Below are 11628 nucleotides of genomic sequence, written 5' to 3' on the forward strand. Positions count from 1 at the left end.
GAAGTAAGGTGCCTAGGGGCTTCAAAGGAGAAGAGGGTCATTTGCACAACAATAAGAAGAGCAGATGTTCAGTAATTAGATGTTAGCCTACCCTATAGATAGGTTGTAAAAGGTTACTTCTGGTAATAACTCTTAATACGGTCAAAGCCTCCGATTTAAATTCTTTAAGGGAGGGTAAAAGTTTCTCCTGAGCCTGCAGGGCCTCGATTGCTTTCAGCTCAAAATAATTCCCATGCCACAATGGCATATCTTGGAGAAGCCTGTTCTGACCGACTTTAGTCCTGCATTGTAAACTTCCTGAGAAGTTGCATATCCCAGAACTTGGGTTTCATAGGTTGTCCATATCTCACTAAACCAGTCTCAGTCTTGAGACTAGGTCAGTTTAGTTAAATAGTCCTGTCTCATTTCAGGAGACAGTGACGCAGGTGAGCTCCCAAAGCAAGGCCTAGCATGCAAGCAATCGAGTATTTTATAAGAGGCATCTCCTTGTAAACAAAAGAAAAACAATGGTTAATGATTAGAGCAGACTATAATCCTGTTTCTGAGCTCTCAAAGCGGCCAGTTGAGAACATTTCTAGATGTCTGTCTGGAACCATCTTCAGATTGAGTGAAGGCAGGCAGTTATGGTCTCATAAATTTTCCTGGTCTACAGTATATGTGTGTTAGGTGATCTGTCTGCAACAGGCAAAAAGATTGTCCGTATATGAGTTGCTGTGGTGTTTCTCTGAAGTGTATATCAAGTTGTTACACTTCAGCTTGCATGGATTTGGGAAAAAGGCAGTTTTAATTCTCAATGATTGCAATTTAGAAAGGTGGCAGAAAAATTGGAAACAGTAGTTTGCAGAGTCATAGCCAGATATTGGAGGAAACTTGAAGAATTCAGCATGCAGGCAAGTTTATGGATAGAAAACAAAAACATCAAAAGATAACGAACAGCACTAGAATCTAATATCCACAGAGGTGTATTACTGAAACATAATTTTTCTCTCTAAAATCATTTCCATTTTTTACCAAAGATAGCCAGATTAAGACTAATTTGTTTGCAAATTAAGTCTAGTTTAATAAACTCGGCCTGTTATTTGTATAATTACAACAAGAGTAGCAATTGACCATATATGCCCTTTTAAACCTGTCTTTCTGGAATTCTTCATAAGCAATCTACAGATTGAACTGTAAATGGCCTCTCAAGGCCAGAAAAGCCAAGCCAAGGACTTGCCATCAGATTTCACCTGCAATACCTTTAGATTGGGTTAATTCTTCTTAAGGTCCCCAAAATATCTTGAGGTTCCTGTGTCTGTAATATACCCAGTTTCCAATTATGTTCTGTTGCAAGGAGAACAGATTCTTATTGAACTTAGGCAAATAACAATACTGCTGTGAAAATAACAATACTCACTGTACTCATTGAGACTTTCCAAATTCTGAAGGGATCAAGTAGGAGGAGAAAGATGTTTCAATTCTGCTTACAAAGGTAGAATTTACCAAATTGTTCTAAGTCATAGTTTAAAAGGAAAGTTTTCCTTGTGTCTGGAAAAACTAAAAAATTAAAGAGCTAGCAATGTTTCAAACAAAAAGTCATAAAAATTATAATCACCCTCATCAGTTCATTCAGCCTCATGTAATTAAGACTTGTTCTGCTTGAATCCAATTTTTCCATTAGTTTTCTAGACCTGGCCTGATGATTTAGAGGGATAAGGTCAGTGACAATTTCAAGAAGTTTGTAAGACTTCCTCTCAAGGCTTGTATGATTTGCTCAGTGAGGTGGGTGCCTCGACCACTGTAGATTATGGAAGGTACACCCCACACAGGAAACACATTTTCTAACAGTTTCTTTGCCCCTGTGAAGGTATGAGCCTTGTGGCAGGGGAAGTCTTCAATCCATCTGGTAAATAAATATACCTACAACAATAAGAACATATTGATAACCCATACTAAGCGGCAGTGGAGTGAAGACCAGCTTAAGTGTACTTTGAAAGATGAAAAGACACAAAAACCAAAAAACTGGGTTTTCCTGGGAGCCTAGGAGAATCCCATAGCCCCAACTATTTGTTTAATTTATAGGCATTGTTTACCCATCTTAGCTTCCCTGATTTAGGATCAAAGTGTTGTCATGTTACATGAGCATCAAGATGGCAAAAGTCTGGCATTGAAGGATCATTATTTACTGATTTCCTTATAGAAAGAGAGAGAGGAAGGGAGAGAAAGACATGAATTTTTTGTTCTTCTTATTTACGCATTTATGCATTCAGTGGTTGCTTCTTGTATGTGCCCTGACCAGGATCAAACCTACAACCTTGGGGTATCAGGACGATGCTATAAACAACTGAGCTACCTGGCCATGGCTGAGGGGTCATTTTTGCAGAAGCAGGATGTACTTCATCCACATGTGCCTTAATCTTTATAGATTTGGTTGCTGCTGCCTTTGCAAGAAAGTCTGCTAGGGAATTTCAAATACAGAACGTCCAATTTTCTTAAGTAATCAAAGACCTGATTAGGACAACATAAAACAAAATTATTTTGGTAAAGCACAAAATCTGTTTCTTCAGCGGAAAACTTTTCGTATTATCTTATCAGGAGCAGACCAATAATCCAAGAAAACTTTGTCCTTTCAGCAGATGAGAAACTATTAAGTTTTAGTACCCTATTGTTATTAAAGCTTTTTTTGTTTTATTTAAAAAGACATTTCTAATAAATTTATTCAGTCTTATCCATCTTGATCACACATAAAATTTCTTTCTCAAGATACCTTTTTACAAACCTTCTACAACTTTCCTTGTTTCTTTTAATTTGTCTCTTGTTCTCTTACCCATTCAGAAAAAACCAACTTATTTCAGGACAAACTACTTTCTTTTAATTCCCTCAAAAATGTATATTTATACTTATATTTTCTATTACTGAAAATATGTTATTTCTTTCTATATTAATTAGAATTTTACCCTCAGAAACTTTAATTTCTAGTGAAAACTAAGAAGTAATTCTAAACTGTTACCCCAGTATTCTTTAGATCAATAAACTTACAAATACATTCATAACTTCTAGAAAAATATGCTTTTTTATAGTACAATCTTTCAGTGAAGTATGAGACATTTACTAACAGACCCAAATTTCTTTAGTTTTTCTGTAAAAGGAAACCAAAACTAGGTAAATCTATGCTTAGTAATTAATATTTCATTATTTTATCTTATTTGGAAATTATCTGGGTAGTCAATGAATTTCCACCATTTAATTATTTTAGAAAAACTTTAAAGTTTCAAGTTAGCAAAGAGATGTAGGAAACCATTTTCAAGTACATATAAAGATTGCTCAAGAGTTCACCTAATAACCTTTTATTCTATTCACATCTATTTATTTTTTCTTAATTATGTTTAGATTACTTATGAAAATTTTATCACATCAAGCTATTTCTCTTGCTGACAAATTTTACAAAAGTTATAACATGAATCCCCAGTCTATTTGACTGGCTGTCAAACGCACACGAATATGTGCACATTCTGATGGCAGAGACCAAAGACAGGTCAAAACCAAGCTCTCAAAGCATAGAACAAGGCAAGTGGTGCAACAGACACAACGATGCCCATCTCTGGAAGGAAAAGACACGTGAAAACTGAGAGCACCCATACCTAATAACCAAAAGTCACTAAACCCAAGGAACTAGCTCTGCCAATATTTTCTCCTGCTAATCTAAATTTAGAAAAGGAAAAATAAAAGGACTCTCACTACTCTACTTCCACGGGACTCTCCAGGTAGAGATCAGCATCTCACTTAGCAAAAAATCCTACCTTTCTTTGCCAGCAACGTGTTTGAGGTTCCAGGTTCTTCCTACTGTAGCAGTTCGGGAGGGTGAGCGCTGGCCAGCTGGTGAGGTATCTTGCTCACAGCACTAACTCTGAGGGAGGAAGGAAATGTCTTCTACCCTTCTAGGTTTTTTTGGCTGGTCTAATAATCAAATCAACATGCTACAGATTAACAAATGAAAATAAACAAATGTAATTATATACATACAGACAGAAACCCCACACACGAGTCAGAGACAGAAAGGGAAAAGGAGGTATATATGGTATTTTGAGCTAGGGATGATGTAAGGCACATAGGGGCTTTTCAGGGCAGCAAGGTCTTCAGCAAGACAGGAGCAGATATTCAGTGACTAGAAGTTTGCCCTGCCCTATAGATAGGTCATAAGAAGTTATTTCTGGTGATAACTCTTATTACAGGTAGGCACCCAAATTAAATTCTTTATGGGAGGGGGTAAACATTTCTCATGAGCCCACAGGATATCAATTGCTCTCAGCTCAAAATAATTCATGTGCCAAACTGGCATATTTTGGGGAGCCTGTTCTGATGCCTGCAATAGCATCCTGTCTTCTTGTCTTCAGAGTTCTTATCACTGCCTGAAATTATGTTCTTCATACATGTGTCTACCTGTGTGGTATCTATCTTTTCCCCACTGTATATATACATACGCTTCATGAGAGCAGGAACCTAGAATAGTGTCTAATATGGAACATACTAAATGTTTGATAAATACTCGTTAAATAGACAAACGAACACTAGGCACCCGTGAGCAGAACCCACACGGTCCCTGTCCTCAACAGGTAGCAGGCTGCCCTGCTAGACTTTGAGCAAGATAGTTCACATCTCTGACTGTCAGATTTCCCATGTGGAATTGAACTACTGAAGGTACTCATTCAGTAGGGTCATTGTGAGAAAAAGCTAAGGCACGAACCTGTGAAATGTTTGTATGAATGTCGATTGTGATTGTTACCGAGCTACATTTGTAGCAAGAAAGCAGAGTTACCTAAGTGAAAATGAACGAGACAGGGAGAAGGAAAGCAGGTGTAAAGGCCCTGAGCAGGGTGGACCAGAGCTGAGAACTCCCACCGTCTGCAGGAGGTGGAAAAGACAGCCTGTTTTTGGAGACTTGAAACAGTTTGGACTTTATCCTGAGATCAAAGGGCAGAGCTGAAGGATTTTAAGAGGGAAGTGCCTTGGCTCAAATTACATTAAAAAAAAAAAAAAAAAGGCAGGAAAAAACCCTCTCTGGCTGTGGAATGCAAAAGTATTCGATGGTGGGTACAAAGAAAGCTGGGAGGTAAGGCTCCCAAGGCAGTGGCCATGAAGATGGAGGAAGGGACTGGATCTGTAAAAGTTTAGTATCATTTGTGATTAACTGGATGTGGGAAGCGAGAGAACAGGAGTCACAGATGGCTTCCAAGTTTCTCAGAAATAAAGGAAAAAAGTTAGATTGCCCACACCCAAACACAAGGTTATCACTTAGTCTTAGAAGGGAAAGAGATGCAAAGCCACCAAAATAGCCACCTGGACTCCAGGACTGCCAAACCCTCACAGGATCTGATGGGGACTAAAGGCAAGGTAGGCACAGGCTGAACAAGTCACCGGGCCAGGGACCTATCTGGGAGGAGGCCTGAACTCACCATTACAAATCCACCTTTACTGGGGACGGGAGGGGTGCAGTTTTTTGTTTCACAGGCAGAACCTACTCTCTTTAGGTCTGTACTTGATAGACAATATGATGTGTCGAGATAAAGAAAGAGCGTCCAAGGTTGGGAAGAGGAAGGAGAAAAAACTTCAAAGTAAGCAGATGGGCGTAGGCGTTGTCCTCTCCAGCTAAGGATTTTGCAATGTAGCGGAAAGGTAAAATCTTCGCCTTCCAGATTCATTCGTCATCCAGCACACTTTATGTGGCATTCCTAAGAGCCAGGCTCTCTCTGCTGCGGGGAGTGTTGGGGACAGAACTGTGAGCTAAACATTCACAGAACAGCCTGCCCTTATTGGGGAGAGAGATAAGAAGCAAGTAAATGTGTGTGTGTCTGTGTGTGTAAGTAAACTTTGTGAAAAGTGCTTTGAATCTAGAGACTTTTGAAGGTAAGAGCAAGGGAAACCCAGCCCCATCCTCCCAGCAGGAGGCCAATTCTTCTAATTCTTTCTACAAGAGCTCAGTTTCCTATTAGTAACAATGGTTCTACCCCATCAGGACGGAAGACCCTTCCTTGTCCACAGACGGGGTCTTTGAGATCTTAGAGGTTTGGTACAGACACCAAGACAGGCCGCACACTTTGGACAGTGGCCGTCACACCTCTGGGCCTCCGCCATCTGTGCGATGGCCTCAGTCAGCCCTCTGAGGAAAAGGGACCCAGCACTTGCCCGCTGGAGAGAAGACATTGTCCCCTTCCTGCTGGTCCTGCCTACATTGAAAGCTGCGAATCTGCCTGACATCTTGTTGGCCTTTCCAGAAAATTCTAAGAAGAAACCACCATTTGATGAGCGCCTACTGTGTGCCAGGCATTATTTTGAGACCTCAAACCAATACTAAACATGTGCATGACATGACCAAAGACCAGGGTGTTAAAAGCTGGAACTGACCTAAAAAAATCATCTGCAGGGGTCAAGGGAATCACTGAGGAGATTCATCACAGCTGCCTTCGAGTTGAAGGTCCCGGGAAGGATACTGGCTACAAAGGTGGACCTTTCCCTGGAACAGGTCACAATCTAGTGGGAACGTCGGACTTCCAGATCAACTAGTTCTCCCAATGCCAGTGGAGTCATGGGCCCCAGACAGGACCCCCGTGCATTAAGGGAGTAAGTATCTGCATCAAGAGTGAGGACCAAGGAAGGCGTCCTGAAGGAAGGCTGGAGCTGGACTTTAAAAGAAGAGAGTGTTTCAGAAGGTAGAAATGGAAGGGAAGTAATAGTATTGATCCAATACTATTATTTGGAAATAACAACATTCATAGCAAACACTGCACAGCACTCCCTACATGCCAGACACTGTTCTCAGCTCTGTGGAGTAACTGGCCGAGATCACAAAGCTGGCAAGAGTGGACTGAGATTTTAGGGTTTTCTTGTGCTCTCAATCTCATGCTGTCTGAAATAACACTAATAGTAACGGTAACTAACCTTCACGAGGCTTGCACACATCATTTCATTCAATCCTTGCAGCAGTCATAGAAAGTCAGTGCTGTCATCACTTTGCAAATGAGGAAACTGAGACTTGGGAGGTTGAGAGACTCTGTGGCCTGACCACTGGTAGTCGGTGGAAAACGGGAAGCCCTGGAAGCACGCTGCTCCTGCTCCTCTAAGATGACCTGCTGCGGGGGGTGTACTTGAGGGACAGCTGTGGCCCCCTGGGCTCTCCACCCTCTTGTTCACCCAAGGGCCATGCGTCCCCAGGCGGCTCCAGCCAGTGACGAGCCTGGTGGAGGCTGGAGTGCCGGCCTACCCTGCCGTCATGGGACTCTTCTGCTGGATATCCCTCTAGGACCCCCTGCTACCAGGGCAATAGTTTCTCAGAACTGCACTGCCATCTGAAGCTCTTGCTACCCAATGCTTCCTTCCTGTTTTCCTAGCACAGATGTCAGACCTACATCATGGTCTTGACAGGGACGTCCAGCCTTTTGGCGTCTCTGGGCCACACTGGAAGAAGAGCTGTCTTGGGCCGCACATTAACTGCATTACGACATGGAATCACACACACGCACACACACACACACACACAAATCTCATAATGTTTTAAGTAAATTTACGATTTTCTGTTGGGCCGCATTCACAGCTGTTCTGGGATGTACGTGGCCCACAGGTCTCAGGCTGGACACCCCTGGAAAGCACTACCTGCCTACTTCTAGTCTCATCTCCTTCATTCTTCACAGGGGATTTCCCAATAATTCTCTTACACGCCTAATCCCTTCTTGGTGTCTGCTTCTTGGAGGACCCCAACTAACACACAGACCGGGTACCAGACTCAACAAGCCTGCCTCTCACATTTGGCCCTTGAAATTGACAAAGCAGCTCACGCCCACTAATTCATGTCATGCCAGCTGGAAGCATGGACAGCCACCCAGTGTCTGAGCACCTGGGAACAGAAGCCTGCCGTGAAAGTCTGATGGCCATAAGCAGAGAGAGGGGAACCAAGAGGCATGGGGATGGATGTGCATGCTGCCCAAGGTAGCTCTGCACACTGGCAATTTATCTTCCTGACCCATGGTCTGGCTCTGACACAGAAACGGGCTCAGAGAACAGAAGGAGGGTTCAGCAGGCTCCATTCATAGTTGGGCCAAATCATTCCTCAAAAGTAGCCAGCTACTCTTGTTCTAATCCATAGTCACCATGCTGACTCCTCACGTGAAATTGGATGTCTGGAAAAAACTCACCCCCCCCACAGCCCCCCACAAGGGAGATAACATAGGCAATGTCACCTGCTTCAGTGTGGGTAAGTTCCAAATTCCCTGCCCTTCTGGTGAAAATCCTCTGCATTCCCCAATATAACCTGGGAGATTCTTAACCACACAGCGCCTTAGGCCCACCCCTTGCCACTGAACTAGAATCTGCATTTTATCAAGACCCCCAGTAAAGTTCAGCATCCCCACGCTGCCTTGCCCAGGCCCCAGGTAATTTTGATGTCCCTACAATGCAATATTATTCAGCAGCAACAACAACAATTAAAGTACCAGTACATGTTGCAATGAATCTTGAAAACTTCATGCTGAGTCAACGATTTTCAGCTTTTTCATCTCATGACACACATAAGCTAACTACTAAAATTCTTCGATGCACCAAAAAATATGTTATAGTTTTTGCCGATCTGACAAAAAATAGGTATAATTTTGATTCATTCACACCAGATGGCCATTGTTGTATTGGCTGTTGTTATTCTTTTTTTATTTGACAATCTAAGGAAAAAGAAATCTCACATGTTTTAAACATTCTTGGGTCACACCAGTTGAAAATCGCCGTGCTAAGTGAAAGAAGCCAGTCACAAAAGACAGTATATTATAAAATTCCATTGACATGAAATGTCCTGAAGAGGCAAACCCATAAAGATAGAAAGTATAGTGGCATTTCCTAGGGCTAGGGGTGGGAGGAGACTGGGAGGAAATCTGGAGTGACTGCTAATGGATTGAGGTTTCATTTTGGGGTGATAGCAATATTCTAAAGTTGATTGTGATGCTGGTTGTACAGCTCTGTGAAAATGCTAAAAACCATTGATTTGTACCCTTTAAATGGCTGATGGTGAATTGTATGGTTCAGGAATTACATCTCAGTGAAGCTGGTATATATACTAAAGAGTATTGGCCTCAAAGAATTATGAGCACTCAATAAAACCACATGTGCACTGGCTGGTGTGGCTCAGTGGATGAGAGCCAGCCTGTGAGCCAAAAGGTCACCAGTTTGATTCCCGGTCAGGGCACATGCCTGGGTTTCGGGCCAGGTCCCCAGTTGGGGGGCATGTGAGAGGCAACCAATTGATATTTCTCTTGCACATCCATGTTTCCCTCCCCCTCTTTCTCCATCTCTTCTGCTCTCTCTAAACATAAATAAATAAAATCTTAAAAAAATAAAAACAACACATGCGTAAAGCCTTGGCTCTGTAGGAGTAGCGACCATAGAGCAGATACAAAACTTGCTCTTGAGTAGCTCATAGTCTTGTGAAAAAAATAACACAGGCATAAGAAACAACACGGCCAAAATGAATGAGCAATGATCTCTAAATGAGGTACAGACGATATGCTGAGCAAATCACAAGAGAGAGAAGTAACTCATCTGTTCATCTCCCACCCACCCACCCACCCAATCATTACCTGGCACCTATTGTATGCCTGACATGGGGGGGCAGAGATGAATACAATGGGAGGAAAGCATGCAAACAACCAAGTATGGATGAAAAAGGGGCCACATACTAAACCTGATAAACTCAAGGGAGTCCTGAATGGTGGATTTACAAACTCAGAGACCAAAAGTAACCACATGGGATGGTCTGAGATTAAAGCTTTCTAAAGAAAAGCAGGTCCTGGCGGGTAGTCACGTCCTAAGCTGGTATTTCTCTCAAAGGTCAGCCTTACCTTAACTGAGCCTGTCCTCTTTTCACATCTACGATAACATACCTGGTAACAGTAACTTTGGAATGTCAAAGTAATCTCCTTTCTTGCGCTCTCCTTAAAGAACAACCACAAATCCTCTCCTTGTTCTTCTTATCATTAATTGTTAACTGTTAACTATCCTATACCTGCCTATGTAAAGGAAGTTTGTGTCTATTCCTTTTATTTTTTATCCCATCGCAGAGATTGTTGGCAACCCTTCCCTCTTTGCTTTCTCCCATCCCCCTAACCTAACCCCAGTGAATTGCATGTAATCCCCTTATACCTCCTCCTTTGATTGTAATATATAAAATAAGCTGTAAAACTGCTATTCTCTGGAGCATTTTCTCAAGCTGCTGAGATTTTGCTTCCTGGCAATTGTTGTCAGTTTGGCTCAAATAAACTCATAAAACTTCTTGCGGGTTTGGACGTTTCTTACATTGACAATTCCATTAGATGCCTCGAAGAGGATGCACTGTAAGTACAAGAAAGGAGTAGTTACTAACTGAAAAGGCCAGGGAAGGGCTCTCCAAAAGGGGACTTCTTTTTTCCTTGGTATAACTTACTTTTCCTTTCAAACTAAAAAGAAATCCTTACTCGTTGAAATAAGCCAGACTTTAAGGAAGAAAATAAAGATAAAGTCAAATCTCTTCCCCCTCCACTGCCACCATCGAATCACTGTTTTGTGGAATCCTTCTAGCTTTTTCTCTGTGATCATACAAACATCTATCTACTTGGTACTGCCTGATGTGTGACCTGACATGCACTCAGGTCAACCCAACTTGTTCCGGCTAATATCCTAGTCAATAAGGGTGAACCATTAGTCAATCAACCACTCTCTGCTCATGGACACTCACACTGTTTTCCGGGTGGGGCTGTGGTAAAACATTGCCATACATTTCTTGACCTTCATTACTGGGGCTTTTATTTTGGTTAGGTAGAGTTTCAAAAGCGGGTCAATGAGTACATGTAAAATATTTTAAATTTTAAGAAACATTGCAGAAATTTTTCAAAAGTTTGTTGGTATTCAGTCTCCTAGGAAAAGTGTGTGAAAAGACTAGTTTTCCTTCATTTTTGCCGGCCCTGAAAGTTACCAGTTTTAAACAATTTCCCCAATCTGAAGGTAGAGAACAGGATCTCTTTGTAGTGTTGGTATACTGTTAGGGTGATTGCCTTTTCATATGTTTTTTGATCATTTCCATTTCATTATCTTTGAGTTGACCGAGCTTGGCATTGAAAGAAAAGGCATTTGCCAAGCAAATAGGACCCTTAGGAGAAGACATTGTACACTAAGATGCTGCAAATAACCCAGAGTAGGAAATCTGTTAAAACAATTAAAAGTGGTTTAATGTTGGTAACTTTGCAGAGTGACAGGAAACACAACTGAAGGTGTAGCTAGAGGACAAGATCTTGGAGTCTTCCATGCCGTATTCCTAGGGACTTTAGACTTTATTTCCCAGGTGGCAGAGCCATTGAAGGTTCTCTCAGGTGGGTGGTGTGGAATTTGAAATGGTGAGTATGTTAGTTTCCTGGGGCTGCCATAACAAACTACCACAAATTCCAAATTGGGCAGCTTAAAAAAACAGAAAATTATTGTGTCATAGTTTTGGAGGCCATAAGTCTGAAATCAAGTTGTCAGCATGCCATACTCTCTCTGAACCTGTAGGAGAAGCCGTGTCATCTTGCCCCTTCCCGGTTTCTGGTCTTTTGCATTCCTTGACTTGTAAATGCATTACTCCAATCCTCCATCTTTACATAG

Source organism: Pteronotus mesoamericanus, unplaced genomic scaffold (genome assembly GCF_021234165.1).
Source record: "Pteronotus mesoamericanus isolate MK-2021 breed Mesoamerican mustached bat unplaced genomic scaffold, CSHL_Meso_final contig_221, whole genome shotgun sequence".
NCBI classification, from domain to species: Eukaryota; Metazoa; Chordata; class Mammalia; order Chiroptera; family Mormoopidae; genus Pteronotus; species Pteronotus mesoamericanus.